The following is a 26,236-nucleotide window of genomic DNA, read 5'->3' on the forward strand; positions in this document are numbered from 1 at the left end:
GGTAGATCTAGGAAAGTCTTGCTTTGGTAGATCTCCAGCATTATCAGTTACCACCAGGACTCCTCTGAGGATAAGGATAAGCCTGTGTGATCAAGAGGAACTAATATGAGCCCTGAGTATTTCAGAGTAATTTTGCCTCTCTTCTGAATGAAGTGCCCCAAAGGCTTTGTACCAGAAATGAATAGACCAAAGGTTAGGCACTTCAAGGCAATGGAAACCACCAGTAGCCAAGCCCACCTCAGTTGGCAATATGGGCCCGGGGACTAAGCCAGAATAAAATTGAATTTCAGACTGAAAGAGGATAGAAAAATTTAATAGAAACCATGTAATGGGATACTAGAAATACTTTTTTCAACAGCTTATATAATAAATCTACACTTTTTCCCACTCCGCGCCCACAAATATGAATCGTCAGCATTTGTTGAGCTCTTAGAATGAAAAGTCACTGGGTTCAAGAATGACAGAAATGTAACTTATCTGAATTTACACAATCAAGAAAGGCTTTAAACCAGTAATAGCAAGAACAACGATTATGCACTTTAAGACTATGCAAACTATTTAGCCTGAGCCCACCTCAGAAGCAGTGAGAAATTAGGACACTGGGTATTCATGTCCAATTTTATTTAAGAAAAGTTTTAATGATTGTATTTTGGTACATCTGACATTTGCCTGCAGAAAATGAAAATATAATGATGTGCTATTTTTCAAAAATGTCCTTGTGGGTGGCTCTGAGAACACCTGCTGCAAATTTGAGGAAGAGGTTTCTCAAACAAAACAAAAGGAAATAAACAAAAGATAAAAATGGTCCTGCCCAAACAGCTGAGGACTAAAATTAATGATCAGACCACACTATTATTTAGTAAGACTTCAGAGAGAATTCTTGATTTTGTTTACATCATTCTTGTGTATACTCTCATTTTAAACAAATGTGTAATATAGAATAGTTTCAATACCTTCAAAATTTTCGGGGTTCCATCCATTCCTTTCTTACCCCCAACCCCAACCCCCCGGTAACCACTGATCTACTGCCCCTATAATTTTGCCTTTTTGAGGATGTCATTATTTGGAGTTCATATAGTATAGAGCCTCTTCAAGATTGACTTCTTTCACATGGCGAGGTGCATGCAAGGTTCCTCCATGTCTTTCCATGGCTTGATGCTTCTTTTCCATTTAGCCCTGAATAATATTTCACTTTTACAATGTACTGCAGTTTATTTATCCGTTCACAACTAAAGGACCTCTCGGTTGCTTCCAAGTTTGACAATTATGAGTAAAGCTGCTCGAAATGCCTGTGTGCAGGTTTTTGCATGAACATAAGTTTTCAACTCCTTTGGATAAGTACCAGGGAGCGGGAGTGGCAGATTGAATGCAAGCGTGTGTTTAGTTTGACTGTAGCTTTCTGCATTCCCAGCAGTGGTGAAGGACAGTCCCTGTTGCTCCACATCCTCTGTGCTATTTGTGGTCAGTGTTCCGGATTTGGGCCATTCTAGCAGGTGTGTGGTAGGATCTCCTTGTTGATTTATTTTTCATTTCCCTGATGGAATATTATGTGGTGCATCCACCTTTTCATATGCTTATTTCCCATCTGTTTTCTTCTTTGAAGAGTATTGAATATTTTGGAAAATAGTCTTTTTTTAGGGTGTGTTTGCAAATATTTTCTCCAAGTCTTTGGCTCGTCTTCCATTGGATGGCCAGTGTCTCTTGCAGTGCATAATTTTATTATCTTAATAACGTACAGCTTCTCAGTTATTTTTTATGGGTTATGCCTCTGGCATCTAAAAAGTCATCATCAAGCCCAAGGCTACTTTATTCTCAAAGAGCCATCCTTTAGCTTTACTTAATGTATTGATTTTTAGTTGTAATTGTTATCTGTTACCTTCTTTATTAGTTTAACAATATTTTTATTTTTCCTATTTGTTCAATTAAACCTTTCATTTATTTTATATATCGCATGCAATAAAATTATTTTTAATTATAAAATAGTTGAAATCCCATTTTATATGCATTATATAATATGTTCTCGTGTGTCCTCTAGTTTCTAATCTTTTTAGATTTCATCTTAAATTCAAAATGGCTAGGAAAATTTTAGTTGTTGCTAGTATTGTTAATTTTTAATTTTATTTCATTGTGGTTACAAAATGTGGCTTTAAAGATCTCAATTTTTTTGGAAGTTTCATTGTGGTTAAGTACATTTTGAAGATAAATTAATGTTATGCCCACATCATTTGACCTGACCATTCAATTTACAGGAATGTGAATTTTTTCTGAGAAATTAAAAGGTTTTTGCACAAGTATGTTTATCACCACATAACTATAAAAGAGGAAAATTGCAACAAATCAACTTGTCATTGCATCTATAAGAGTGGCTTGAAAGTCAGGGATCTAGGGATGTGGGGATCTAGGAATTCCCACAGCTAGGCAAAAACACTGATGGGAAGTACATGATATATTATGTACTAGTAAATATATAGATGGCTTATATATGCCCAGAAGACTGATTTTAATATATCCATAATTGTGTTTGTGTAACGTGTTGGCTTTTGTATCTCTTACCTTAGATTGGCCATGGGAAAGCATCTTGTCCCATTGACATTTAGCAAATTATATAGAGCAAGACCCATGCACTGAGCCACAACAATGAAGATACAAAATTTACTCCTGTGGTCAACATTTATTAGCCGTTGTCTCACCCCCAACCTTGCATGTCACATCCAACCTTCAAATGTTAAAGACTTTAAAGGGAAATCCCTGTCCACACTATTAGAAATTAAATCTAATTAGAAGGAGGGAACTCAGAATAACAGTAAATGTTATTCGGCATTGTCATTTTTAAAACTCACTTCAAGATAGGTGCCTTTATGCAAAGGATGCAGTCGGGACCCCTCTCTGAGTGGCAGTCTCAGAGGTATTTTAGCTTAGAGCTGGAGCTGTGGTTTTTAATGTACCTTTGTTGGGAAATGCTCTGGCACAAAGAGCAAATACCAGAATTTTATTAAAGAATTATTGTGGGTTTTTGAGGCTGGCAAACAGAAGAGGAGTTCATACCTGATCTCCACATTTCCCAGAATCTTATGTCTATGTCCTTCAGGATGAAACCGAGGACATTTCAGGAAGCTTCAATATGAAAAGGAAATGTCTTCAAAGAGATTATGTTGAAGTTAAAATTAATCAAAAGAGAGGGATGTCCAGAAAAACATATTTGAAATGTCTCAAGTATACCAAAGACATTTTTTCAAATCTGAAATAACTGGCTAACTCATTTTTCAAGTATTTTCCTATTACATTATATAACTTTCTTGGTATTTGTCACTACATATATAAATGTGCATATTATCTATATGTATTAGGTTTAACATCATAACATTGAATTTTATATGTCAAAGGAAGGGCTAACCATCAGCAATTTCACGTGGTTAACATAGTCAATGTGAAAGAAGCTGTGTTCTCTAATGGACTGATTATATATATGCAGGTAGGTGTCTGAGAAAAGGAGCTTCCATCTGGAAATGCCCCTAGAAATTGACCAAAACCTAGTGTTTTAGGTAAACAGTCATGATCAAAACTGATGCTACCCCCCAACACACAACCTTGTCTCACTCCATAGATGATTGCCGAGCCAACATGAGAGGATTATTATAGCTCCGTCTCTGATATTAGCATGCAACAGTCTGGTGCACCCAAAGGCTAATCCCAGCAAGTGAGGGCTGGAGCAGAGGCTCTGCCACTTTATAGTTCTACTAGAGGTCCAGCGCAGGAAATTGTGCACATGTAGGATCCCTAGGCTTAGCCTGCGATGAGAGCCATGTCCACCACTCTGCGACACTGCTTGCTGCCACCCCGCAATGTTCCATGACACTGCCACTGCCCCGCGAGTCCAGTCCCCATTCCCACTCCGCTGCCACCCAGCCTGGTTCCTGTGGTTTCCTGTTGGCCATCCAGGGATGGGCGCTTGCGGGCTGGAGGGAGGAACCGAGAGGTGGTCAATGCACCTCATAGCCACTGGTTGATCGGTTATTCTGGTTGTGACACCTGGCCTTTTATTATTATAGATTGCCTTCCAGAGACTTATCACACTCAGAGAGCTATTCAGGTATTCTATTCATAAAGTTTCAGCCCAAGAGAATATAATGCCCTATTTGTTAGGTCTCTGAATAGTCCCAGGATGAATAGAGTCAGGGGACAGAGTGTGTCTGTTACTAAGTTTAATTCTATCAGTTTTAGGCCTACCTCAGTAGGTGAGTATGTGCTGTCTGTCCTTGTTATATGTCTACTAGTATGCATGTGCTTTGCATTGACTTCACTTTACTTAATGCCCAACATGTACTATGAACCACGCCAGGAGTGAGGGTGGGATTCGGGAGGTGTTGGTGTTGATAGCAAATCAATACGTTGTGTGCTTTCTGCATACAACATACTTATAGTCTATTTCAAAAAGAAAAAAACATAAAAATTAAAAATAGTAAAAAAAAGTAATGCCTGAGAGAGGAATAAGATCATAATTAGAAAGCTAGAGAAGAATGTGTGTTTAAAGGAGGATGGAAAGAAATCACTGTGGATAGGAAATGGCAAGATGGTTTAAACAAGAAGAAATTTGGACTCAAAGGGGATTTCCAGATGAAGAAAATACTGTGAAAAGAGGCAAAGGAAAGAGAAAGGTGAGGGCTCAATCCTAACCACAACAATTACAGACTTGTGTCTACTGTGCATGGTTCACAAGGAAGAAGAGTGAAAGCACTCTGAGAAGAAATCAGGGTGAACCCACATGAACTACCAACAACATCTGCTCCAACTTATTGCCACCTGCAGGAACCATATCTTGAAAATTACAGAGAAAAAAAGATACCCACGAGGAGATACCTGTAGGACTTTTAGAAATTTGCCTGTTATATGTCTTTCCAGGAAACCCTTTCTCTCCTCCAAATCTGCTGAGTCGTGTAAGTTTATTCATTGTGCAGAAACAAATGCCGAAGGCACCAGGCTCCACTGGAGACTGAGTCATCCTGATGTGTCAAGGCCAGTGTTATTTCAATTTTTATAGCATTCTTCTTCATGATTAAGAGCAAATAAACTAGAAAGAATTAGGGAGACAAGTACATAAGGAAGAATTCTTTTATACTGAGAAAGGAACTTGGATTCTGGGGCTCCCCTTATGGCACATGTTAGCAGTAATAACTTAAAGGTAAAATAATCTCCCTCTAGAGAGCTCAACTTGAAAACCCAGAAGTCACACATAATTACAAAAGGGGACATTGAAATTGTCCTAGTCTTTATATATACCACTCTTTTCCCTCAAGTTAACCTACTTTTTACATTCGTCCCATGAATCTAGAAGGAAACAACATTGTGCAGATTTGTTCTCCTGAATTATAAATCCCCCGCTATTTATTTAATTAAAGGTTTGGTTTTGTATTAGCACATTTTTTTATCGATTTTCAGATGCCTTCTCTGGACTGCTGTTGAAAGTTGATGGCATTTTGGGGTGGCTCCACTTCCAGATTGGCATTGAGCTCCTCTCTAATTATTCTACAGGAGTGATTCTCAGCCTTGGCTTCACTTCCAAATCCACAGAGCTTTTAAACATCCCAAAACTCAGGCCTGGCCCCACATTAGAGCCTTTGGGACAGGGATCCAGGTGGTGGTAGTTTTTTTTTTTTTTTTTTTTAATATATTCTATTGATTTTTTACAGAGAGGAAGGGAGAGAGATAGTTAGAAACATCGATGAGAGAGAAACATCTATCAGCTGCCTCCTGCACATCCCCCACTGGGGATGTGCCTGCAACCCAGGTACATGCCCTTGACCGGAATCGAACCTGGGACCCTTCAGTCCACAGGCCAACGCTCTATCCACTGAACCAAACCGGTTTTGGCCAGTTTTTAAAGCTCTCCACATCCAGCCAAGACCAAGAACTACTTCTCCAGACCAATTTGTCCAAATCTACATTTGCTAAACTTCTCACACCTGAAACACAATCTGCCTTATCCCTTGGCACCAGAACACAGAACTGACACTTTAGAAGATATTTATGTCCATCATGAACTAATTGCCATCAATTTGTTGGGAGACAGCATAGAAATAACCCCAAACTGAATCCGACAGACCCCTTGCTTTAAATGATCTATTAAAATGCATTAACATTTAACCCTTGATTTAACAAAAGGTTTATGTACTATTTTATCTACCATAAAGCGGAGGTGATTTCTAAGACACAGTGTAGGAAATAGACATGAACTGTCCCTAAAATTTCTGAACATTCAAATATACACTATGGACTGAGGTGTGGGTCTATAGGCAGAGATTGCACGGTGAGCCTTTGAGAACCAAATGCAGATGCACCAACATCCAGAAGCTGAGAAGTTTTCCTCACAGAGTCTCCTGCTTAGCAGCCTAAAGGCAGTTCGAAGAAGGCTTCATTTCACACTTCCTTGGGGGAACTGGGGCCCATCTGTATTTCTAAATGTATCACTGGAAAAGAAGAGGGCCTTAGGATATTTAAATAATACTTTTACAAAAATGCACATTTTACAAACCTGGTTATAATGGGACTAAGGTGAGAGGGTGTCCATTAAAGCTGAAAGTCCATTATATAATAACTAGAGGCCCAGTGCACAAAAATTTGTGCACTCGGGGGGAGGGGGGGTCCTTCAGCCCGGCCTGTGCCCTCTCGCAGTCTGGGACCCCTTGGGAGATAACGACCTGCTGGCTTAGGCCTGCTCCCGGGTGGCAGAGGGCAGGTTTAATCCCTAGGTGCAGCCACTGGTTGGGCCCAGAGCAGGGCAGATTGGGGAGTTGGGGCGCCACCCCCTGTCATGCACAGAGCAGCACAGATTGGGAGGTTGTGATGCCACCCTCAGTCACGCTCAGGGTAGGGCCGATTTGGGGGTTGGGGCACCGCCCCCTGTCACACTCAAGGCAGGGTCGATGGGGAGGTTGCAACGCCACCCACTGTCATGCACAGAGCAGGGCCAATCAGGGGGTTGGAGCGCTGTCCCCTGTCACGTACAGAGCAGGGCCAATCAGGGGGTTAGGGAACTCCCCCCTGTCACGCACAGAGCAGGGCCAATCAGGGGGTTGGGGAGCTCCCCCCTGTCACGCACAGAGCAGGGCCTATCAGGGGGTTGGGGCGCCGCCCTCTATCACCCACAGAGCAGGGCCAATCAGGTGGTTGGGGCGCCGCCACTGTCACACTCAGGGCAGGGCCAATGGGGAGGTTATGGCTCTACCCCGTCACACACAGAGCAGGGCCCATGGGGTGGGGGGGTTGGGGCGCCGCACCCTGTCACACACAGAACCGCAGGACGATCAGGGGGTTTGGGCGCTGCCCTCTGTCATGCTGATCCCAGTGCCGGGAGACCTCATGGCTCCGCTGATCCTGGTGCTGGGAGGCATATTACCCTTTTACTATATAGGGTAGAGGCCTGGTACATGGGTGGGGGCTGGCTGCTTTGCCCTGAAGGGTGTCCCAGATCAGGGTGGGGGTCCCCACTGGGGTGCCTAGCCAGTCTGGGTGAGGGGCTGAGGGCTGTTTTCAGGCTGGGAGTGACTGAAGTTCCCAACCGCTCCTTTTTTTCTTTTTTATTCTGGGCCAGCTTTACCTTGAGGCTTGGCTCCAGCTCTTTGGCCCCCACGGCTGAAAGTAGGTTTCTGGCCTTTGCTTACAATGTTGCAAATCTGCTGGCTGAAGTCCGGCGGTATTTGTTACAATGTTTCAAATACAATGTTTCTTAAACTGCCCGCTCAGAGGCCTGCAGCCGCAGGCGGGGGATTGGTTTTCTCCAAGGATCCTCCTCCGTCACTGAGGCAACCAAGCCTCATGTTAGTTTCAAGCTGCCTGGCTGCCGCCGCCATCTTGGCTGACAGTTAATTTGCATATCTCGCTGATTAGCCAATAAAAAGGGTCGTACGCCAATTACCATGTTTCTCTTTTATTAGTGTAGATGTATGTTATCTGAATGCGTATGTTAAAATTTTGCCAAATTAGTTTATCTGTTTTTACTTATGTAGACACATTAGTATAACTAAAATTAAGTATGTATGAAAAGTTTGATTTTTTTCACAGAAAAGTTTTCTATATGTATTACAGTAATTTTAAATTTATAATGGATAGGTCTAGTAAATGCGTGCATTCACCAATCACTGTGAGTAAGCAAATACACATAGCTGGGGTGTGGCTTGGCCTAAGTGGGAACAGTGGCCTACAGGTGTTCAAAAACTGCAGAAAGTCACCCTATATCAATTACTGCCAGTGATGTGGTGTGATCACGTGCTAATCATTCCCGAACATTGTTTACCAGCTGTGACTCTTGGATTTAAATATGTACACTATAGTTTTAGATATGTGATGTTTATTTATGTTGTCAAAGTTACTACAGTGTTTTTTCCAACATATGATCTATTTGCTAAAATTCGTTTAAAATAACAGTGAACTAATAACAAAAATAACCTATTACTTTAATTATAAGCAAATCTTGGATAAAAGGATATTAAATTTAACATGATGTTAATTTTCACATATGACATACTGGACAGAAATTTTGTTCATTAAATACGAAGTCTCTTAAATTGAGGTCTGCAAAATTGAGGGTTTATTGTAGTTAAGACTTAAAAGTAAATGAGATAACTTTATCCATGTTGGTATGGTAGCTGCCAAGCATTATACAATCTTATGGAAGCGTCTTACAGAAATAAACTTCCTAATACATTCACCTTATGTGTTGTATCAGCAAAGCCTTGGAAAGACCCAACTTCTACCTGTCGCATTTCCTCATGAGTGATAAGTACTGACATTCATCTCTCTAGAGAAAAATAGCATGGTCACCAAGTTAAACTTCAACTACAGCTTCAGCCCTAGCTCTACCAATAGGATCAGCAAAAGTGCCTCAATTTGCATTTATCAAGACATTCACATGATTTTCAACTCTTTAATATAAGAAAATCAGCCTCAAAAAGACAAAGATTCTCTTTAAATGTGATTCACAAATAGTGTTCATACATGAATATTTTGCATACATATAGAGATCCTACACACACCAGGAATGAGGCTTGACTCACATAAAATAATTCTCATAATCTTAAAAAATAACTATTTGTTTTACACTTGTTAACATAATTTGAAGCGCAATACATTTTTTCCTAAAACTTGATAAAATGAGGATCTGAGATTCTTTTAATATAATAGTAAAATCATAGTACAGATGTTTATAAGACATAAAAGCTTTCTATAAATGAGTTTTAATTTTGAAATAAACTTTTGAAGTATTTTTCAAATGTGTTTTTGGAATCTACAGAGATATATCAGAAAATCTAGCCAGTTTCCCTGATTTTAATACTTATATAGTGCTAAATAATTATGACGCATTGATCTTTGTACTTTAGATAAACTAACATTTAACCCGATAGTAAACTGATGACATGGGTGTTGTTAATATTCCCATCGATGAAGAGAATGACACAAGGAGAGATTAAATATTCTGCATAAGAAAGTAAGTACGGAAGTGTGGATTTGGCCCCAGATAATGCAGCCCAGAGTGCACGCTTCAGATTGTGCCCAACTGCCCCTTTAACAAGCCAGAATCAGGTGTCCCTGATGACCCTGTTCCAATGACATGCAGCTGTTAATACATATCTTTCTGTTTGGATGCACGATAAAATAAAAAAGAACATGGCATTGAGTTATTATTAAACCTTATTGATAGTCTATTTCAAAACGTTGATGAAAAATGTACCAAATCTGTAATTAGTAAGAGAAAAATGATGCTAGAGTGATCTCTGGAATGTGAAGTTAATCATCCATTTGATAGGTAATTAGGATATGTTTAGACCAGGTATGGTATCAATTTTCTTGGTGATGTGTAATTAATATCCTGATGTTTTGTCATTTCTTAAGTCATTTTTTTCACATTGGACAAGGAAAGTTTTATTTTTGACAAAAGAGTATTCAGGAAGCCAATACATGCACAGAGAAAAAGAAGAGGGTGTAGGTATTAGTTGTGGTTTCCTAGGTCTGGGAAGGAAAACAATTTGCAGGTTAACAAGAACTCGGGTGATGTCCCTATGACTGGTCTGGGGATCAGAATCTGGGAACCACGATATTCTGTACTAACACACACATCACAGGGAAACTGAAACGCATGTCAATCATGGACCTTTCTCCTATTTATACAACAATAAATTCCAAGAACGGTGAACAGGTGTCAGTATGCTATCCCAAGGAGAGTTGAGTCTGTGCCTCCAAGGTTTGTGGATTCCAGCATTAAATCACTTGACTTGATTTCAAAATCAAAGTCACTCCCTAGTCTGAGAGAGTTGAGCAAATCATTTAGACTCATCTTACACAAATATGGTGATCCTCGTTCTGTCTAAATGATGAGACTACCTAGTGCGAGATGACAGGGTGTGCTTAAACATTCTCTGTCTCACACCGGTGTTCTCCTGGGCAGCTGTTTGCTACTCTTATACCAACACACAATGTTTGGCTCCAAGGTCAAGAAGACTACAGAGCACATTACCGGATGATACCAAATGAGACCAGACTCAGCTCATTGTCCCAGTCACCAGGAAAAATGCTGTAAGAAGTGATTAATAGAGGGCTGACTAATCCAACTTGAATAACAGAGTCATGTGCCTGAGGAAGTCACTGGTTTCTTGAATTAATGGAGGAGACTGTGTAATGACATGTGGAATCAGAGCCATTATTTTTGGCCACAGTTTGGTGGGTTTCTGACCATTGCCTTTAGTCCTTTTATTTGAGATTATCATTAAAAACACAGAGGATGGCTTGGAAGGTTAATTTTATTGTTTTGTGAAGGATTAAATAAAAATTGATCAAAGACTTTTTACTGTCTGCTAGAATTACCTGCTTGAATTATAAAAAAATACTATTTATAGTATCTTTGTTACCTAATATAAGATTTTTTTATTCACTCTTGAGTTCTGTGTTCTATGTCAATGATTTTTTTAAATTTTATTTTATTGTTTAAATTATTGCAAATAGTAGTACATATGTCTCCTTTTTCCCCCAATGACCTTCCCCCGGCCTTCCCCTACCCCCCGGCACATTCCCTCACCCACCCCAACCCAGGTGTCTTGCATCCATTGGTTGTGCTTATAGGCATGCATACAAGTCTTTCAGTTGATCTCTTACCTCCTCCCTCCACCCCTCCCCAGACTTCACACTGTAATTTGACAGTCTGTTCCGTGCTTCTCTGCCTCTGCATCTATCTTTTTGTTCACCAGGTTATAATGTTCTTTATTATCCATAAATGATAATAAATGGCATGATCATGAAAGGTCCATGATCATGTGGTGTTTTTCTTTCACTGCCTGGCTCGTTTCACTTAGCATAATGCTTTCCAGTTCCATCTATGCTGCTGAAAATGGTAAGAATTCTTCTTTTTTACATCAGCATAATATTCCACTGTGTAGCTGTACCATGGTTTTCTAATCCCCTCATCTGCTGATGGGCATTTAGGTTGTTTCCAAATCTTAGCTACTGTAAATTTTGCAGCTATGAACACAGGGGTGCATATATCCTTTCCAATTGGTATTTCTGTTTTCTTAGGCTATATTCCTAGAAGTGGTATTACTGGGTCAAATGGCAGTTCCATTTTTAATTTTTTGAGGAAACACCATACTGTTTTTCACAATGGCTGCACCAGTCTGCATTCTCACCAACAGTGAAGGAGGGTTCCTTTTTCTCCACATCCTCTCCAGCACTTGTCGTTTGTTGATTTGTTGGTGATAACCATTCTGACAGGTGTGAGGTGGCACCTCATAGTTGTTTTCATTTACATCTGTCAGATGATTAGCGACTTTGAGCATGTTTTCATATGTCTCTTGGCTTTCTGAATGTCCTCTTTCAAAAAGTGTCTATTTATATCCTTTGCCCATTTTTAGAGTGGATCATTTATCTTCCTTTTGTTAAGTTGTATGAGTTCTCTGTAAATTTTGGAGATTAAACCCTTATCAAAAATATGATTGGCAAATATGTTCGCCCATGCAGTGGGCTTTCTTGTTTTGTTGATGGTTTATTTTGCTGTGCAGAAGCCTTTTATTTTGATGTAGTCCCATTTGTTTCTTTCTCCTTAGTCTCTCTTACCCTAGGATCTGTGTCTGTACAGGTATTGCTACGACATATGTCTGCAATTTTGCTGCCTATGGAGTATTGTAGGATTTTTATGGTTTCCCATCTTACATTCAAGTCCTTTAGCCATTTTGAGTTTGTTTTTGTGTATGGTGTAAGCTGGTGATCTAGTTTCATTTTCTTGCATGTATCTGACGAAATTTACTAGCACCATTTATTAAAGAGACTGTTTTGTTTCCATGGTATGCTCTTGCCTCCTTTGTCAAATATTAATTGAGTATAATGGTTTGGGTCAATTTCTGGGTTTTCTATTCTGTTCCATTGGTGTTTATATCTATTCTTATGCCAGTACCAGGCAATTTTGAGAACCATGGCTTGGTAATATAGCTTGATGTCTGGTATTGTGATCCCTCTAATTTTGTTCTTCTTTCTCAGGATAGCTGTGGCTATTCAGGGTATTTTTTATTCCAGATGAATTTTTGGAGAGTTTGTTCTAGATCTTTGAAATATGCCATTGATATTTTAATAGGTATTGCATTGAATCTATAGATTGGTTTAGGTAGTATGGACATTTTAATGATGTTGATTCTACCAATCTATGAACATGGTATGTTCTTCCATTTGTTTATGTCTTCCTCTATCTCTTTTTTTAATGTCCTGTAGCTTTCTGAGTACAGGTCTTTTATGTCCTTAGTTAAGTTTATTCCTAGGTTATCTTAATTTTTTTGGTGCAATGGTAAATATAATTGTTTTTTTGTTTTCATTTTTCTTTCTGTGAGTTCATTATTGTTGTATAAAAGGGCCATAGATTTCTGGGTGTTAATTTTTTATCCTGCTACAGTGACAAATTCATTTATTAGGTCTAGTAGTTTTTTGATGGAGTCTTGGGGTTTTCTATGTATAGAATCATGTCATCTGCAAATAAGGACAGTTTTACTTCTTCTTTTTCAATTTGTATGCCTTTAATTTCTTCTTCTTGTCTGATCGCTATGGCTAGTACTTCTAGTACTATGTCGAACAGGAGTGGTGAAAGTGGGCATCCTTGTCTTGTTCCTGTTCTTAGGGGAAATGGGTTTAGTTTTTGCCCATTGAGTATGATGTTGGCTGTACATTTGTCATATAGGGCTTTTATTATGTGGCGGTATGATCCCTCTATTCCCACTTTGCTGAGAGTTTTTATCAAGAAAGGGTGTTGGATTTTGTCAAATGCTTTTTCTGCATCAATTAATATGATTATTTGATTTTTGTGTCTCAATTTGTTTATGTGTTGTATCACATTTATTGATTTGTGGATATTGTACCATCCTTTCAGCCCCGGAATAAATCCTTCTTTGTCATGGTGTATGATTTTTCTAGTGTATTCCTGAATCTGATTTGCTAGAATTTTGTTGAGGATTTTAGCATCTATGTTCATCAAAGATATTTGCCTGTAGTCCTCTTTTTTTGTGGTTTCTTTACCTGGTTTTGGGATTAGGGTAATGCTGGCTTCATAGAAAGAGGTTGGAAGTGTGCCTTCCTCTTGAATTTTTTGAAATAGTCTCAGGAGGCTAGGTTTTAGTTCTTCTTTGATTGCTTGGTAGAACTCCCCTGTAAAGCCATCCAGACCAGGGCTTTTGTTTGCTGGAAGATTTTTGATCACTGTTTCCATTTCTTCAGTAGGTATCGGCCTATTCAGGTTTTTTTATTCTTCTTGGTTGAGTTTTGGAGGCTTGTATTTTTCTAAAAATATGTCCATTTCATCTAGGTTGTCCATTTTGTTGGAATAGAGTTGTTCATAGTATTTTTTCATAATTGTTTGTATTTCTGTGGGATTGGTTGTTACTTCACCTCTTTCATTTCTGATTTTGTTTATTTGGGTCCTCTTCGCTTTTTGGTGAGCCTGGCTAGAGGTTCATCAATCTTGTTTATCCTTTCAAAGAACCAGCTCTTGGTTTTGTTGATCTTTTGTATTGTGTTTTTTTTTGTTTGTTTGTTTTGTTTTGTTTTGTTTGTCTCTATGTCCTTTATCTTCGCTCTGATTTTTATTATTTCCTTCCTTCTGCTTAAGTTGGGCTTTCCTTGTTGCTCTCTTTCTAACTCTTTGAGTTGTAGGGTTAGATAGTTTATTACCATTGTTTCTTGTTTTTTGAGGTATGTCTGTAGATCTATGAACTTCCCTCTCAAGACTGCTTTCACTGTTTCCCATAGATTTTGGATTGCTGTGTTTCCATTGTCGTTTGTTGCCATGATGCTTTTTATTTCTTCCTTGATCTCTCTAGTAACCCAGTCATTGTTTAATAGCATACTCTTTAGCCTCCAGGTGTTTGATTTTTTTATTGTTTTTATTGTAGTTGATTTCTAGTTTTATGCCATTGTGATCTGAGAAGATGCTTGATATGATTTCTATCTTCTTGAATTTGAAGAGACTTTGCCTGTGTCCCAGTATATGGTCTATATTTGAAAATGTTTGAGCACAGTTTGAATCGTGGTGCAAGGGAGTAGGCGGTGGAATCTTGCTGGGTGTCTGGCTACTCCTTTCTCTGCCTTGCTCACTTGAGCTTCAGCAGAATTCGAAATGGCTGGCGGTAAGGCTGGGAAACACTCCGGAAAGGCCAAGACAAAGGCGGTTTCCCGCTTGCAAAGAGCCAGCTTGCAGTTTCTGGTGGGCCGTGTTCATCAACACCTGGGACGACCAGTCATGGACGTGCAGGTGTGACCGCTGCTGTGTACAGCGTAGCCATTCTGGAGTACCTCACCTCAGAGGTACTTGAATTGGCAGGAAATGCATCAAAAGACTTAAAGGTAAAGCATATTACCACCTCATCATTTGCAACTTGCTATTCGTGGAGATGAAGAATTGGATTCTCTCATCAAGGCTACAATTGCTGGTGGTGGTGTTATTCCACACATCCACAAATCTCTGATTGGGAAGAAAAGACAACAGAAGACTGTCTAAAGGATGCCGGATTTCTTATTATCTCAGGACTCTAAATACTCCAACAGCTGTCCAGTGTTGGTGATTCCAGTGGACTGTATCTCTGTGAAAAATACAATTTTGCCTTTTTGTAATTCTATTTGAGCAAGTTGGAAGTTTAATTAGCTTTCCAACCAACCAAATTTCTGCATTCGAGTCTTAACCATATTTAAGTGTTACTTTGGCTTCAAAGAAGCTATTGATTCTGAAGTAGTGGGTTTTGATTGAGTTGACTGTTTTTAAAAAACTGTTTGGATTTTAATTGTGATTCAGAAGTTATAGTAAGAAACATTTGGTTTTGTACAGACATTTTTTCCACTCTGGTGGATAAGCTCAATAAAGGTCATATCCCAAACTAAAAAGAAGAATAAAGAGAAGGAGAAGGAGAAGGAGAAGGAGAAGGAGAAGGAGGAGGAGGAGGAGGAGGAGGAGGAGGAGGAGGAGGAGGAAGAAATGATGCACTTGAGAAGAATGTATATTCTGTGGCTTTGGCGTAAAATGTTCTGAAGATGTCAATTAATTCCATCTATCTAGTGCAGCCGTGGGCAAACTACAGCCCGCGGGCTGGATCCAGCCCATTTGAAATGAATAAAACTAAAAAAAAAAAAAAATACCGTACCCTTTTATGTAATGATGTTTACTTTGAATTTATATTAGTTCACACAAACACTCCATCCATGCTTTTGTTCCAGCCCTCCGGTCCAGTTTAAGAACCCATTGTGGCCCTCGAGTCAAAAAGTTTGCCCACCCCTGATCTAGTGTGTCATCTAGGATTGATATTTCTTTGCTGATTTTTTGTTTATAGGATTTGTCCAGTGGTGTTAGTGGGGATTTAAGTCCCCTACTATGACTGTATTGCTGTCAATCTCTCCCTTGATATCCTCCAGAAGTTTTTTTATGTACTTTGGTGCTCCTGTATTGGGTGCATATATGTTTATCAGAGTTATATCGTCTTGTTTGATTGCTCCCTTTAGTATTATGAAGTGGCCTTCCTTATCTCTTGTATGTCCTTCACTTTGAGATCTAATTTGTCAGATATAAGTATGCTACCCCAGCTTTTCTTTTTCATTTCCATTCGCCTGAAATACCTTTTTCCATCCTTCAGCATCAGTCTGTGTGAGTCCTTTTTTCTGAGATGCTTTTACTGTAGACAGCAGATATATGGGTCATGTTTTCTTATCCACTTTGCTACCCTATGCCTTTTGATTGGGGCATTTAATCCATTTACATTTAAAGTTATTATTGATAGGTGCTTGTTTGTTGCCATTTTTTTTTATGCCTGTGTTCCTTCTTCGCTTCCTATTTCTTCTTTTTACAGCAGACCCTTTAGCATTTCTTGCATTGCTGGTTTGGTGGTGATAAATTCCCTTAGTCCATTTTTGTCTGTGAAGCTCCTGATTTCACCCTCAATTTTGATTGATAGCCTTGCTGGGTACAGTATTCTTGGATTCAGAACCTTCCTTTGCATGACTTTGTATATTTCATTCCATTCCCTTCTGGCCTGATGTGTTTCTGTTGAGAAATCAGTTACTAGTCTGATGGGGGATCCTGTGTAGGTAACTTTCTGTCTCTCTGGCTGCTTTTAAGATTCTTACCTTGTTGTTGGTGTTTGCCAATTTAATTATAACTAGAGGCCTGGTGCATGAAAATTCATGCACTGGAGGGGGGGGGGGGTCCCTCAGCCCGACTTGCCCCCTCTCACAGTCCAGGAGCCCTCAGGGGCAGGACGCGACCTGGCAATCAGGGGAAGGCGACGCCCCATCACACCTCTGCTGCTGCCACTGCCAGCAACACAAGCCTTGGCTGGCCCTGGTTACCTGAGCCTCAGGAGGCCCTGGGCGGCTGGGAAGCCACCATCTGAGGCTTGCTTGCACCTCAGGCCAGCCTGGGGAGGCTGGGCAGCCAACATCCAAGGCTTGCCTGTGCCTCGGGCCTGCCCTGGGTGGCTGGGGGACTGAGGGGAGTGGGGGACCCCGGAGGCAGGTGTGCAGCAGGGCTGAGGTGATTGGGTGCTGCCATCTTGTGGCTATGGGCACTAACATCTTTGAGGGTGAGGCAGTCAATTAGCATATTCCCTCCTTATTGGCTGTGGGGGGGGGGGAACTATTTATATGGGAAGAAAACTCCAATAGAACAACAACTAATCCAAAAAAATGCAAACAACTAACACCCAGATATGAATGCAAACCACAAATAATAACTAATAACAAGCAAGGAGAGGAAAAACAGAAGCAAAAAAAAAGAGATAATCACACAAACAAACAAATAAACCTATCTAATCAACAATAAAACTAACAATAGGACAGAGAGAAAGAAGGGCAAAACAAAACAAAATAAAACAAAAAACATAAATAAAACAACAACAAAAACCAAAAAAAAGGAAAGATAAAAAAAATTTGGATAGTGAAGAAAGAGAAGAGAGAAGTGTGTATGGACTTGGAGCAGGGGATTGGAAATTAGATATATAAGTAGGATAATTTTTTTTTTAAATATATATTATTGATTTTTTTTTTTTCGGAGAAGAAGGGAGAGGGATAGAGAGTTAGAAACATCAATGAGAGAGAAACATCGATCAGCTGCCTCCTGCACACTCCCTACTGGGTATGTGCCCACAACCAAGGTACATGCCCTCTACCGGAATCGAACCTGGGACCCTTGAGTCCACAGGCCGACACTCTATCCACTGAGCCAAACCGGTTAGGGCAAGTAGGATAAATTTTTAATGGAGAAAAAAGAAGTACTAGGGAAAATCTAAAGCAGGAATAGGGTAAGAGAAACAGAACAACAAAAGGGGAAAAGTGAGGAAGAGAGTGTTGGCATAAAGGTAAAATTGAAATAGAGTAAAATGATGCTAAAGAAAAAATGAAAATAGAATGTAGAACACTAATCCCAAAATAAAATAAAATAAAATAAAATAAAGAGAAAATTAAATGAAACTTTAAAATAGAGGTAAAATAATAGTAATAATAATACTGAATAAAAATATAATAATTAAAAGGGTAAAATCAAGTGAGAAAAAAATTAGTTTCTTAAGTAAAAGATAAAAAATAAAAATGTGCAGTAGTGAAGGTCATTCACTTCCTCTACTGTTCTGTTTGGCACGCCTGTTTCCTGTCAGGTAGTCAGGACAGTATTGAAGTTCCCTGTGTTCCATAGTTCCTCTGTGTTGTAAGCTACAATCCTGCTTCAAACAGGCAGTATTTCTTTGTTTCTCAGCCTGCCTCTGGTTGTACTTACACAGGAGTCAATTTGTGATTCAACCCCTGGGTGGCAGTGTTTCTGTATTGAAATCCAGGGCTATAAGTCCTCTCTACCCAGTATTTAGAATTTGTTTTCCCTGCTGCACTTTATACTGGTTTGGGGGTATGGACTGCCTCAGAGCTGGTTTTCTGATAGTTTTGCCCCACTCTGATCCCCAGTTCCACAAAAACAACTTTCCCCTGCAGTCTCTGAGAGTGTTTTTAATTGGGTGATCCTATGTACAGGGCTTAGTATTCAAAAGCAAGGATTTAAAAAGAAAGCAGAGTCAGAGTAAATGTGCGAACTCGCAACTTTTTCACCCTGGCACTGTGTGCAACTTGGCTCAAGTCTCTGTGCATGTCTTTTTCCCCTGGCACAGCGCAGCCAGTTTACTGGTAAAGCTTCAGGCTGCCTTTTTGTGCCCATCCCAGCTATGGGTTGATTTCTAGAGTTCCCTTCTGTCAGCAGCCCTGTGGACCCCCTTTCACATTCGCGGACTACCCTGGCCCCAATGGCTGCGGATTTTGTGGGACACAGACTTCCTCTGAAACCCTAGATCAGTGATTCTCCACCTGTGGGTCTCAACCCCTTTGGGGGTCGAACGACCCTTTCACAGGGGTCTCCTAAGACCATCGGAAAACACATATAATTACATATTGTTTACAGTAGCAAAATTACAGTTATGAAGTAGCAACAAAAATAATTTTATGGTTGGGGGTCACCACAACATGAGGAACTGAATTAAAAGGTCACGGCATTAGGAAGGTTGAGAACCACTGCTCTAGATCCTGCTGGGTGCGTGTCTCCCTCCAGTCTGGATCACAGACCTCACCTTTCTCTGTGCTAAATCTGAGCTTTCAGTGAGAAGATGCAAAGCTTATCTGCCTCCACCTATTCGCGCTGCTTGAGACCCAGTGTTTGTGGGTACACAGCTGGTCCTTGTATTGTGGTTGTAGGGTTGCAGAAGGTACCAGATTCTTCCCAATTAAAGGTAAGGGTAGGCTTCTGATCACAACCACTCTCCCCTTCAAGATGGCGCGGACTCTGCAGCATAGCTGGTTGCTCTGGGAGAGATTCAGCAGTGGGGGAGGCTGCCTGGCCAGGGGAGCCTGATCCGGCAGTCCCCAACAGTCCCTTGGAATATAGCTGTCCCTCACTCACAAATAGACACTCTCCATACGTTCACACACTCCCCTTTCGTTCTCTCACTCACACACTATCTTGCAGCCTGCCTTCCTGTCGGCAGCCATCTTCGATCTCCCTCAATGATTATTTATGTCAAGTAAATGATTAATATGAATACACTTGGAAGAAGTGTGTTCCCTATTTTTTAGATATGAGGCAAATGGATTTGACTTGTATTTTTTAATCATAGGTAAATAGTCCTGAGATACTAATTGCACATACCTTCAGTTCCTTCAATGAAATTTAAATATATAAGAAGCATCCATAAGGTTGTATTGCTTCTAATTACATTTAAACTTAAATGTAAGATGGGAAACCATAAAAATCTTAGAAGACTCGATAGGCAGCAAAATATCAGACATATGTCATAGGAATATCTTTACTGACACAGCTCCTAGGACAATGGAAACTAAGGAGAAAATAAACAAATGAGACTACATCAAAATAAAAAGCTTCTGCACAGCAAAGGAAACCATCAACAAAACAACATGAAAGCCCACTGCATGGGAGAACATACTTGCCAATGCTATCTCAGATAAGGGTTTAATCTCCAAAATTTACAGAGAACTCATACAACTTAACAAAAGGAAGATAAACAATCCAATCAAAGAGTGGGCAAAGGACCTAAATAAATACTTTTTGAAAGAGGACATACAGAAGCCCACAAGATATATGAAAACATGCTCAAAGTCACTGATCATCTGAGAGATGCAAATCAAAATAACAATGAGATACCATCTCACACCTATCAGCATGGCTATCATCAACAAATCAACAAACTACGATGAGTACTGGAGAGGATGTGGAGAAAAAGGAACCCTCGTGCACTACTGGTGGGAATGCAGACTGGTGCAGCCACTGTGGAAAACAGTGTGGAGATTCCTCAAAAAAATTAAAAATGGAACTTCCATTTGACCCAGTAATCCTACTCCTAGGACTATGTCCCAAGAAACCAGAAACACCAATCAGAAAGGATATATGTACCTTTGTGTTCATAGCTGCACCATTTATAATAGCTAAGATTTGGAAACAGCCTAAGTGCCCATCAGCAGATGAGTGGATTAAAAATCTGTGGTACATCTACACAATGGGATACTATGCTGCTATAAAAAAGAAGGAATTCTTACCATTTGCAACAGGATGGATGGAACTGGAGCGTATTATGCTAAGTGAAATAAGCCAGTCAGAGAAAGATAAATATCACATGATCTCACTCATATGTGGGATATAATGATCAACATAAACTGATGAACAAAAATAGATCCAGAGATAAATGGCAGGGGAGGGGAGAAGGTTAGAGAGGGACTTGTAGGCATGTATATTAGCATAACCAATGGACACAGACACTAGGGCAGTGGGGGCTTGCCCTCAGGGGTGAGAGTGGTGGTGGAGGGATCAATCGGGGAAAAAGGAGACATATGTAAAACTTTACACAATAAAAAAAAAACAATTTAAAAACTTTGATATTGTTTAGTAATTCACTTTGGTCCTTTTTTCAAAATTTTATAGTAAAAGAAAATCTTACTTTCACAGAAATGACTTGAAAATTCTGAAGAAATAGATTTCTGTGTTTCTCTCATGGATTCCCCCCTTCTGAGACATGATTACAATTTACCATGGTCATCACATTTCCGCCCTCAAAAATACAAATATTTATTTTAATGGCCTCAAAATAGATATTACACCTCTCAGCCATAAAAAGAAATGCATTTCTGGGTAGTAATGTCAATAGTTCTGTTGATGAAAAAAATGAAGTATACTTAAAATGTAAATAATGGGCACTGTATAATAATAAGTATGAGGGCAAATAACTTTCTGCCACTTATAATGATATACAGTCCACAAAAAAGGATGTGATAACCACCAATTATTTCCATGTCTCTGTGATTATGCAAAGGATTGTTTTCAAATGCAAAATATTAACAAATTACATATACAGTAAATTTCATCTGTAGGAGTCATTAATATTTTTGTGGCTTACAAAAGGTAAACTGTGGTGCTGGTCCCAATTTATAACTCCATGTCGTTTTCATGCTTCACAACATAAAAAAGTCAACGGATAGGAATTCCACACTGTCCTAAACAGTTTGGGAAGATTAATTGTGTGTAAGATTTATTTGAGAAGATCTTGATAAGTAAAATTTTAGTTGAAAATGGTTCTTCTCTTTGCCACTGCCTTCATCTATCACAGTGTTCCCACCTCTAGGGACACAAACAGGAAGACCAGGAGACCCAGGTAAATCCTACAACTGGTCGCCCTGACATTAAGGTACGGAGCTGAGAGTCTGAAGTGTGTATCTGGGACTCTTTAAAACACTCCCACTGAATAGGGAATAAACATTCAGCATTATTCAGATGACAAAAATTCAGAAGTCCTAGAGCAAGCATGTCAAACTCGCGGCCCACAACAAATATTTTTGCAGCCCAGCCAATATAACGGTATGTAAGAAATGTTTTAATAAAAATTTCATAACCTAATTTTTACAATATCCTGTGATACATAATTATTAATAATGAACGACACTGTTCGCTAATAACTGATTATTGTAATTGTGTTGCATTCATTTCCTTTATGTGCCCTAGCTCAGGTGCACCATTTCTCTCCACTAATACTAGCAGCGAATATTTTAGCAGCCGATTGCCACATCATTAGTCTTGGACTGACTTGTTTGGTGTGAGCAACAGGAAATATTTTGCTTTTGGAGAACAAGAAAAATAGGTTTATTTGCATTATTCTTATTAATTTGTGCAGTTATTCAGTGTCTGGTAAGTTAATGTTCAAGAAAAAATATTAAGTTGTATTAAAATATTCTATTATTTTATGTTAACAATTACTCATTTATTTCAGCCCTTTGTATTCAGCATGTCTCTATTGAAATAAACTTTCTCTGGAAATTGAAGTTTTTGTTGTTGTTTTTTGTGGCCCGCATAAACTTAAACCTTGTTTATTTGGCCCATGTTAGCCTTTGAGTTTGACATGCTTGTCCTAGTACATTATCATAGAAACTTCATCAAAATCATAACCATTCAAATACCCACATTACCTCAAAGAACATATTGGAATCATAAAGAGGAAAGAAGTATTAAAATCAATGACAGGTTAATTCAGTGTTTTCATTGATATTTTAAAAATAATCTTAACTAAGACTTTTATTAGGAATACCAGGCAGTAAACTGTTCATATGGACATCTGCTGAGCATTTAGATGGCAACTAGGCACATAAAATTTCAATCGGCAGTTTCTTCAGGATTTAAGACTAGATTGCTATCAACATATTTTTCATAACGAAAGTCATGCACCACTGTCAGCTATATTTATTAGACAGAGGAACATTTTAATATAAAAATGCAGATGTCTTCATTCTATAAACCCCAGTGGTACTTAAAGCTAGGATTTTATTACCTGTGCCAAGGGCCAAACAAAACTATAAACCTTCTCATTTTTAACTCAGATACTGCTTTTGAGTTGTGCACATCTGAGTTGTAAATTACAATGTAAAGTAATCAAATATGTATAAAAATGGTAGTCATGGAAGCAGTATCCTGGATTCATAGGATTTCATAAGAAATCAAGAAAATAATTTATAAACATCAATGCTCTGCTCTGGGTTTATGAATTTCTTTTCCCAAAATATAATGCTGCTCTAATCACTTAAGAAATGGTCCATCAATCAGCACTACCTACATTCTCCTGTTATCTCCTTTATTCATAACTTATTTCTGAAACCATGATAGCAGCCAACGTTTTGCTAAGGGTGACCCCAAGCCCATGTGGTGTTATTAAGATTCTAAAACCTTTACAAGGCACCTCCCCAATTCATTTTGTAACATGCAGAGCACTTAGACACATCATTTTGCAAAATAACAGATTTAAAGAATGGGAAATTATTCTGCTTCTAGCTAGAACAAAAGAGTGAAACAGCCACACAAAAAACCCCACACTGAAACATGGAATTTTATATATGTGAGTGTATAGAGATGGTGATGAACTTGAAACTAAACAGGCTAAGTTTCTCCTCATGTACCACTAGCCTTTATATAAGCCTACTAGTGGCCCGGTGCATGAAATTCATGCACATTAAAAGGGAATTAATTAGGGGAAATATTTTAATATTGCTATTTGCCCTTTCTCTATAATAGAAGTGTCCGAGATGAAAGAAAATTAGTAAAATGTATATGAAAATCTTCCTCCTGTTAGAGACGGAGGCTTGCCACAGGACCCAGAGTTAAGTGCCTGCCCACCTGTGCACTCCTCAAAATCTCATGAGACCCAGACCCAGCCGGTCCCATGCCCATTGGGTGAGATCCAGGCCCTACCCCCGTCAAGCCCCGCTGGGAAAGGGGGAACAGTCTCAGGGCCCTGTCTATCCATGCCAGGCGGGAGGCACAGCCTGAGGTCCCCCGCCAGGCCCTGTCAGGCAGGGAGTGCTACCTCAAGTCCCCCATGAAGCCCTGCCATCTCGGGGGCACAGCCTGAGGTCACCCAGCCCAGGCAGGGGGCGCTCCTTGATGTCCCCCATCAAGCCCTACTGGGTGGGAGGTGCAGCCTGAGATCCCCCGTCAAGCCCCACCAGGCGGGAAGTGCTGCCTGAGGTCCCCCATCAATCCCCACTGGGCAGAGGGCGTAGCCTCAGGTCCTTCCCCACCTGGCCTGGGGCTATGCAGCCTCAGGTCCCTGCTGATCACTCGTTATGGCTCGTTATAGGAAGCCCGCCTCCGCTGTGGGCCCAGCCATCTTGTGACAGCGTTACAGCATGAGGGTCAGTTTGCATTTTACCTCTTTATTATATAGGATTACGAACTCTTCCTTAAGAAAAAAAATAATTTTAAACATTGCATATATTGTAACATTAAAACAATGTTCATTTTTCTCACTATTCTTGGAAACTGCAGTATAGACTATACAATTTCTGAAGTGGCTTATTAAGAAAAACCATTTTCCTACATTACCAACATGAACAATAATAGAAGAATGTGGCACTTTTCTTAATGTGATAGACTGCCTCTAATAATCTTCCATAAGATTGAGATTTGACATGTTTTATGCATTTGGAGGGACTCTATATTACTTCAGCTTTGTAAACCATACTCTTTAGTATACAAAAAGTGTGGGGTCAGACAGTTTGGTCACATGTTGACTGGGAGAGCTTGGTCAAGTTATCTAGGCTTCCTGAGCTTTAAGTTTTCTTATTTATAAAATACAGAAAGTACTAACTAGCTAATTAGATTGTTGAAGTAAAACATGAGCTGATTATATATAAAAAGGATATCACTATGAGAGAAGTATCTAATAATTAATAATATGGTGTTATTAGTGACTCATTATGATTATTTTATCAGATTATTTTCATTGTTATGAAAAAGTCATTTACTAAAATTTTCACAAAGCTATGTGTAGAGATTATTATTAGGTGGCTATATATATTTCTTTTAAGAACCTATATTTATGAATTTTTCTATAAAATGTATAATTTATAATAGGAAAGTAAAATATACTATATATAAAAGCCTAATATGCAAATTGCTTGACCAGGAGTCTGACCGGGAGTTCGACCGCTTGCTATGATGTGTGCTGACCACCAGAGGGTGGCGCAGAACATGGTGGGTGTCAGTGATGCAGTGTTGGCAGCAGATGGCAGTGGAGGCTCTGCTGGCCCTGATGAGCCCCAATGGCTGAGGGTCCGTGGCAGGATGGTGGAGCCAGTGAGCGGGTGGCACCGGGCCAAGGCAGGTGTGAGCAGGGGCCTGATTGCCCTGTCGATTGCCCCACCAATCTCCCCACAGATGGCGACAAGTGGCAGTGGTAGGGGCCAGGGCCAGCGCCCAGCTCCCAGGCACAGAGGGAGCCTGGCGGGGGGGCCTGGCCCCCATTTGATCACCCACCAGGTGGGATGGTGGAGCAGGTAAAGGGGGCAGTGCCAGGCCACAGTGGGGTGCCAGGTGCGGCTGTGGGCTGTGGGCCTGCATGCATGAGCTGGGGCTCTATCCCTCCAGGCCACCCCAAGGAACCCTACCCATGCACAAATTCATGCACCAGGACTCTAGTTTTAAAATAATTAGGATCCATAGTTTGTAGTTTATATTCTTGCCTCTTTAAAATACACAGTCATAAATTTCACATTATAAATGACTTCTATAAAATAATTATTTTCCTTCATTTAATCTGAGAATATCACTCTTTAAATATAATTTTTTTCCTAATTAAAGCTGTGGTCTAATAAATGAATGCATGGCATTAATACTTATTTGATGTAATTGTTTAAATAAAATTAGTGTTTTTGGTTTCTTTGGATGAATACCCAGAAGCGCTATTGCTGAGTCATAAGGTAGTTCTGTTGGGGGGAAAAGGGGGTGGGGGCAAGGACTGTACCAGGTGTTAGACCTGTGGGGTCAGACTGACCTGGGCTCAACAACCTCAGTACTTGAGTTCTGGCTAGGAAAGAATTCAGAGCCAAGACTCAAACTATAAGAGCACATGTATTTAGAAGATCACAGAGTAATTCACATGTATTTAGAAGATCACAGAGTAATTTAGAAATAATTCATAGGAGAAATAGGCTTAGGAAACAAGCTATAGAAGTAAAGAAAGGGCCCTTGAGCTTAGAAGTGAGGAAGGCCAAGGTGACCTGCCTGGGGTAAAGGGGAAGGCTTGGGTGTGTTTTCAGAAGGGAGCTAGCCCTAGCTGGTTTGGTTTAGTGAATAGAGTGTCGGCCTACGGACTGAAGGGTCCCAGGTTCAATTCCAGTCAAGAGCACATGCCTGGGTTGCAGGCTCCAT

At 39.9% G+C, this 26,236-nt stretch overlaps 1 pseudogene across 1 annotated transcript; it reads left to right on the forward strand.

Annotated features, from left to right (window-relative positions):
- The first annotated feature begins 14,635 nt into the window (after positions 1-14,635).
- On the forward strand, positions 14,636-15,415 carry LOC308523860 (histone H2A.Z-like; annotated as a pseudogene). Its single transcript has one exon. The product of its transcript is annotated as a histone H2A.Z-like (transcript).
- The last annotated feature ends 10,821 nt before the right edge of the window (positions 15,416-26,236 follow it).

The sequence above is a fragment of the Myotis nattereri genome (genome assembly GCF_964212035.1).
Source record: "Myotis nattereri genome assembly, chromosome: 8".
In the NCBI taxonomy this organism is placed as follows: Eukaryota; Metazoa; Chordata; class Mammalia; order Chiroptera; family Vespertilionidae; genus Myotis; species Myotis nattereri.